The 6,954-nt window shown below is 41.4% G+C and overlaps 1 pseudogene; it reads left to right on the top strand.

The window, feature by feature from the left end:
- The first annotated feature begins 4,613 nt into the window (after nt 1-4,613).
- LOC122749302 lies at nt 4,614-6,476 on the top strand (annotated as a pseudogene).
- The last annotated feature ends 478 nt before the right edge of the window (nt 6,477-6,954 follow it).

Raw genomic sequence — 6,954 nt, 5'->3', positions numbered from 1 at the left:
CTCTATCAAATGAGCAATGTGTACTAGATGTCCTCTAAGGTACCTTCCAGATCTAAATCTATGATCCTAGAATTCAGTTGAGAAGACAAAATGAAGACACAGGACATAGTTTAATAATAATAATAATAATAATAATAACATTTTTATATCACTTACTATGTGTCAGGCACTGTACTAAGGACCTTTTAATTATTACCTCATTTGATCCTCTGAAGAACCCTGGAAAGTAGGTGCTATTATTATCCCCATTTTGCAGATGAGGAAACTTGAAGTAAACAGAGGTGAAGTGATTTGCCCGCTTCCTGGATTAATTCAAATTTCAATTTAGGTCTTCCTGACTCTAGGCCTGGCTCTCTATCCAGTGCTCTACCTAACTGCCTAAAGGAGAACTGAACACTAAGCTGTGTGTTATAAAAGGAATTTTGGTTTAAGTATGTGTTAGGCTTTATGACCTCTAGGGATAAGTCCCCTTTTTGGAGCAACTTATAAGGCACTGTTCCTCCCCACTCCCTCCAACTACATAGTGCTGATTAAGTTTCTGAGCTTCTATGAGACTTTCCTAACTATAAAATGTGCTGGGGGATCATATATTCAGTGAGTCAAGCTTCGAGGTCTTTCCCATATCTGATATTCTATGACTTGACTTCATTTCTCTCACAACCAGCTTATTAGGTAAGTAACCTAAGTATGATTGTTCCCAGTTTACACACGAGCAAACAGAGACCATATGAAAATGAGATGACTTATCCACAGTGACATAGTTGGAAAATATTAGAGCTCTGCAGGATTCAAACACATAGGAAGTCCACTATATTATGCTTGTTGTTGGTTGCTGTTGTTGTTACAATATTTTCAGTCATGTCTGACTCTTTGTGACCCTATTTGGGGTTTTCTTGGCAAAGATACTGGAGTGGTTTGCCATTTTCTTCTCTAACTCATTTTATAGATGAGTATATTGAGGCAAACAGTGTTAGGGTATTTGCCTAGGGTCATACCATTAGTCAGTGTCTGAGGCCAGATTTGAACTCAGGAAGATAAGTCTTCCTGCCTTCAGGCACTGTGCTCTATCCACTATCTTCCCTACCTGGCTGCCCCAATACCATGCTACCCCTCACACTATGATTCAGCTGAACTGACTGAATGCTGCACTTCCAAGGTGAGAAAGGTCAATCAATCCAAACCAAAAGAGATCCAGGAGATTTCCCATACAGTTAGTCCTTGAAAGACAAGTAGGAGTTAGAGGGCAGAACAATGCCATTCAGTGCATTTGTAAACACTTGAAATTTCTCCTTGCTTTTCTCTTTTCCCTTTCTCCCTTAACCCCCCACCTTTTCTTCCTCCTCTTTTTTTTCCTCTCCTTCCTGCAGCTGCTCCTCCTCTTCTCCCTCTTTCTCTTCCCCATCCCTACCCTTGCTACCTGTTTGCTATTTAGAGAGGACATTTCTTGTCAGCTTACCTGGATTTATAGTAAATCCCAGTAGAAAGTAACATCCTAAATGCCAGGGACATTGAATTTTTATTTTCCTATTTCCAGGACGTAGTACAGTACCTGGATTAATGAAATTAATGGAATGTTTTAGATCCATTCTCTGGAACTTCATTTTCTCACCAGCAAAATGAGGAGCTTGGACCAGATTGCTGCTTAGGTCCTTTATAATTCTATCATTCAACGGGAGGGGTTGTCATCTTCATCACAGAATCACAGGTTTAAAGCTAGAAAGGACCTTAAAAGTAATCTAATTCAAAATGCTCAATTTGCAGATAAGTAAACAGGTAAGAGAGGCAGTGAATTAGCCAAGGTCATACAGGTAGTCAATGAATGTCAAATCTGAGATTTGAACTCAGATTACTACAACCCATCTTCATTTAATACTTCACCAGGTAGTTGATCCTTTACTTAGAATAATTACTTGTTTTGAGCATGTCCATTGCCACACCCCACCTGCCACACACTTTACCTTTAAAATCTCAAATGATTGAGTCCAGCCCACTTCTTTCAAATTGTCTGATCTGGTTAACTTGTTCTGATATCATGTATATTCATGGAAAAGCAAGAGAGGAAATTGTTCCCTGCCCAATATATCCCAACAAGGCTTTGCTAAGCAGAACAATCACTTCATTGGCACATTTCTATTTCTTCTGGTGTTGGGACTGTGACAAGAGGCTTCTAATGTAAATCAAAAAGTCTGGGGAAATAGATGCTTACTTGTGAATTCTCTAGCATCAAAACAAAAACTTCTGACCTTGGAAATCCAGTTTAGCCAAAGAAGCAGTGTCAAAGCTAAACTCTTCAAAACAGAAGAACCACTAAAGAAGAGGACAGGGTGCCTGCTAAGGTGCCTGAAAGATCTATATACTAGTAGGCTATTGGAATAGTCCAGGTGTGACGTGATAAGTACCTGAACAAAAGTGGTGATCATTTCATAGGAGAGAAGGGCTGTTTAAAAGAAGTGTTATGGGGGCAGCTAGGTGGCGCAGTGGATAGAACACCGGCCTTGGAATCAGGAGTACCTGAGTTCAAATCCAGCCTCAGACACTTAACACTTACTAGCTGTGTGACCCTGGGCAAGTAACTTAACCCCAATTGCCTCACTAAAAAAAAAAAAAGTGTTATGAAAGTATGATTGACAAGATTCAGCAACTAGTTGAACATAAGGGATGAGACAGAGATAGAAACAGACAGACTGAGAGAGAGAGAGAAAGAGAGGACAATGGTGCCATGTTCAATCTCTTCTGTCCTGTTGACTTTTTCTGCCTTCAGAGGTGAACAGTTTTTCATTATTATGAAAAAAACAGCAAAAATGTTATATATATATATATATATATATATATATATATATATATATATATATATATATATATATATATATATATATATATATATATATATATATATATATATATATATATATATATATATATATATATATATATATATATAAACTGTCAAGATAATGGAATGTGATAGATGAGATTTGGCAGATACTCAGGAGGCCACCTGAGTGGATTACTGGCTGATTTGACTGGATTAGTAGTTGACTAGATTCTAAGCACATCTGGCTGGTACTTGAGAGTACTTAAGAAAGCATGGTTCTCAGAATCTAAAAAACACTTTGAACTTCCGGCCCAGTCAATCAACCAGCTTGAAGAACCTCCCATTTCTGGGAGGATACAGGAAGGAGGAAGGAGAGAGTGCTATCTCTTTGGGTTCCTGACTTCACCATGGTGACGGCAGAGAATGAGACAGAGGAGTTGAGGAAAGATAGGATTGCCAGGTTGTAGGAATTCTGTTCTCAATCTTTCTCTTCTTTTACTATCTTTCAATAAACCCTTAAAAACCTAAACTCATTTTATCAGTGATTTTAGTCAGTTTCCCCAAAAACTGGGAGAACAGATTAGGACCCACATTTAGAATTTTAAATTACACTATCTATCTATCTATCTATCTATCTATCTATCTATCTATCTATCTATCTATCTATCTGTACATTCCCTTAAAGTAACTGCCTTGTCTAGCTGCCACCCTATTTGTATCCTTCCTTTCATTGTCAAACTTTCCTAATACATAGCCCACACACTATTAATATTTTTCTCTCTACCTATTCTTGCCTCAATCCTTGGCTACCCCCAACACTGTACTGAAAATACTGTCCCAAAAATAACTGTTTAGTTGCCCCAAAATGGTGTGGAGGTATCCCTGCCTTGTTAAAGATTTTGACATTTGAATATTGGTTTTACCAGGTCCTACTAAGCTGAAAAGATTCTGAGTGTATACACAGTGGCACACTGTGTCTATTGTCTAAGGCCTAGGCTAAGCTTGGAAGGGATTATCACCAGAATGTTGGCTGAAAACCAATGAATTAATTTGGCCCCAAAACTCTAGAATATTTGCTAAGGAAAAGAAGAATTGACATCTGTGTCAATGGAAAGGGTAAGTGGCCAAACTGACAAAATCATGGGAAAAAGGTTACTTCTCTCCAACTACAATGTGGGCTTCTCAAGAGTAGGACTTTGTTTTATGCCTCAATGTATTCCAAAAAACATAGAGCACAGAGGGGTATGCAACTGGTGTCAATCAATATATGTTTGATTAAGGTTAACAGTTTGCACCTTGGAAGAAAAATGAGCTTATCAATGGAAAGAACCAGATGGATTCTAATGTTTGGACACACAAGCAATCCTGGGCAGCTGTTAGAACATCAATTCATTTTTTTTTTTATAATGAAATGACCTGAATCAATTTCGGGAGCTGTACTGACAATTTGGATCTTGGTCATTTGTCATCATTAGGACCTTGGGCTTGTTAAAATCCAAGTACACAAAACCTAGGTGATCCTGGAGGATGCACCCATCTTCCCTCATTACTGTATCATTACCAGCCTGGAGTTGTCTGCTTACTTAAGAATGTGTAGCACTTTGAAGATAATCACTTCAGATTTTCAAGACTGTGTCCATTTCAATATTATGGTCAACGGTGCTAGTTTAGTTGTTATTCTTCTATTAAGACAGAGTTACTTTCCTCCTCTTCCTCCTTCTTCCTCTCCGGGCTCCCCTCTGCTCATGTTGCAGCTGCCTCTGCAACAGGCTTGGTTTCCACATCAACCTCCTTTACCATGGAGGATTACTATAAGCCGGACCAACAGAAACTGCAGGCACCAAAGTACACCGCCAAATTGCTGCACATCAACTCCATCCAAGCCACCACTCCTGCTGGCTTGGGCCTCCCCACATCATGCTTCAGTGCAGCAGAGATCATGGTGGTCTTCTTCCACACCATGAAGTACAAGCCCCAGGACCCTAGGGACCCCAGCAACGACTGCTTTGTGCTCTCCAAAGGTCATGTGGCTCCTATACTCTATGTAGTCTGGGCTGAGGCTGGCTTCCTGCCACAGTCTGAGCTGTTGAACTTGCAGATCAGCTCCATTCTAGATAGCCACCCGGTCCCTTAACAAGCTTTTACAGATGTGGCTACTGGCTCCCTGGGCCAGGGGCTTGGAGCAGCTTGTGGAATGGCCTGCACAGGCAAATACTTCAACAAAGCCAGCTACCGTGTTTATTGTTTGCTGGGCGATGGGGAGATATCTGAAGGCCCCATGTGGGAGTCCATGGCCTTCATGGGATTCTACAAGTTGGACAACCTGGTCGCCATCCTCAACATTAATGTGTTCAGCCAAAGTGACACTGCCCCACTGCAGCATCAAGTGGATGCATACCGGAAGTGATGCGAAGCCTTTGGGTGGAACGCCATTGTGGTAGATGGACACAGTGTAGAGGAACTTGGCAAGGCCTTTGACCAGGGCAAGCACAAGCCACTGGCTGTCATTGCAAAAATGTATAAGGGAAGAGGAATCTAGGGTGTGAAAGATAAGGAATCTTGGCATGGGAAGCCCCTTCCCAAAAACATGACAGAACAGGTCATTGAGGAAATCTATGACCAACTCCAAAGCAAGAAGAAGATTCTAGCTACCCTCCCCAAAGAGGATGCCCCAACAGTGAACATCACCAACATCCGGATGCCCTCTCCCCCAAATTACAAACTTGGAGACAAGATGGCCACCCACAAAGCCTATGACATGGCCCTAGCCAAACTGGGGCATACCAGTGACCATGTGATTGCCCTGAATGGGGACACCAACAATTTGACCTTTTCAGAACTCTTCAAGAAGGAACATCCTGATCACTTCATTGAATGTTTCATCACAGAACAGAACATGGTGAGCATTGCCATGGGCTGAGCCACATGGGACTGGACCATGCCTTTGTGCAGCACCTTTGCTGCCTTCTACACCAGGGCCTTCAACCAGATCCAGATGGCAGCCATATCTGAGAGCAACATCAACCTGTGTGACTCACACTGTGGAGTGCCCATTGGTGAAAATGGGCCTTCTCAGATGGCCCTTGAAGATCTTGCCATGTTCTGGAGCATTCCCAATGGGACAGTCTTTTAGCCAAGTGATGCTGTGGCTACTGAGAAAGCAGTAGAGTTGGCAGCCAACACAAAGGGCATCTGTTTCATAAGGAGCAGCTGCCCGGAAAATTTGATCATTTACAACAATGAAAACTTCCAGGTTGGTCAAGCTAAGGTGGTCCTGAAGAGCAAGGATGACCAGGTGACTGTGACTGGAGCTGGAGTGACCCTCCATGAAGCCTTGGCAACTGCTGAGCACCTGAAGAAAGAAAAGATCAATATCCAAGTGCTTGATCCCTTTACCATCAAGCCCTTAGATAAGAAGCTCATCCTTGACAGTGCCTGTGCAACCCATGGCCACATCCTGATTGTGGAAAATCATTACTATGAGGTTGGCATAGGAGAGACTGTGGTTTCTGCAGTTGTGGGTGAACCTTGCATCACTGTCAGCTGCTTGGCAGGTGCCAGCGTCCACAGAAGTGGAAAGCCAGCAGAGCTGCTGAAGATGCTTGGCATTGACAAGGATGCCATTATTCAGGCTGTCAAGGCAGCCTTGTATAAATCCTAAAATGCCTGCTGATGCTTCTAGTCCAAACAAAGGGGTCAGGAAGAGAGAAACATTCCTGTAACTTTGACAACATTAAGTACCTTTTTGTTTCTACCGAGGTGGAAAAAAAAAAATATATATATATATGACAAAGTAACTGATTCATTTTAAGTATGCTGAAGAAGGGAGGGAAATAAAGAAAGTAAGGAAATAGATTCAATGGGCTTTGTGATACCTTTCCAACCAGAGCTAATGCTGCACTTCCATCAGTGCTCTCTCATTGAGTCAATCTCATGAAAAAAGCGCTGAATTTGCATTAGGCTAGAGAGAGATGGAACATCTCTTCTTCCTATTAATAAGTAAGTTCCATGAGAGTAGAGACCTTGTCTTCTTCTTTGTATTCCCTCAATATATTGGATTCCTAATGCATATTTTTCAATAAATGAACCATAATAGCTTATATTTGTTTAGTGAGAACAGTATGGTTAAGTGGACAGAA

The sequence above is a fragment of the Dromiciops gliroides genome, chromosome 1, assembly GCF_019393635.1.
Source record: "Dromiciops gliroides isolate mDroGli1 chromosome 1, mDroGli1.pri, whole genome shotgun sequence".
Classification (NCBI taxonomy): Eukaryota; Metazoa; Chordata; class Mammalia; order Microbiotheria; family Microbiotheriidae; genus Dromiciops; species Dromiciops gliroides.
Note: the sequence above shows the minus strand (reverse complement) of the source record. Positions and strands in the feature narration are given on the sequence as shown.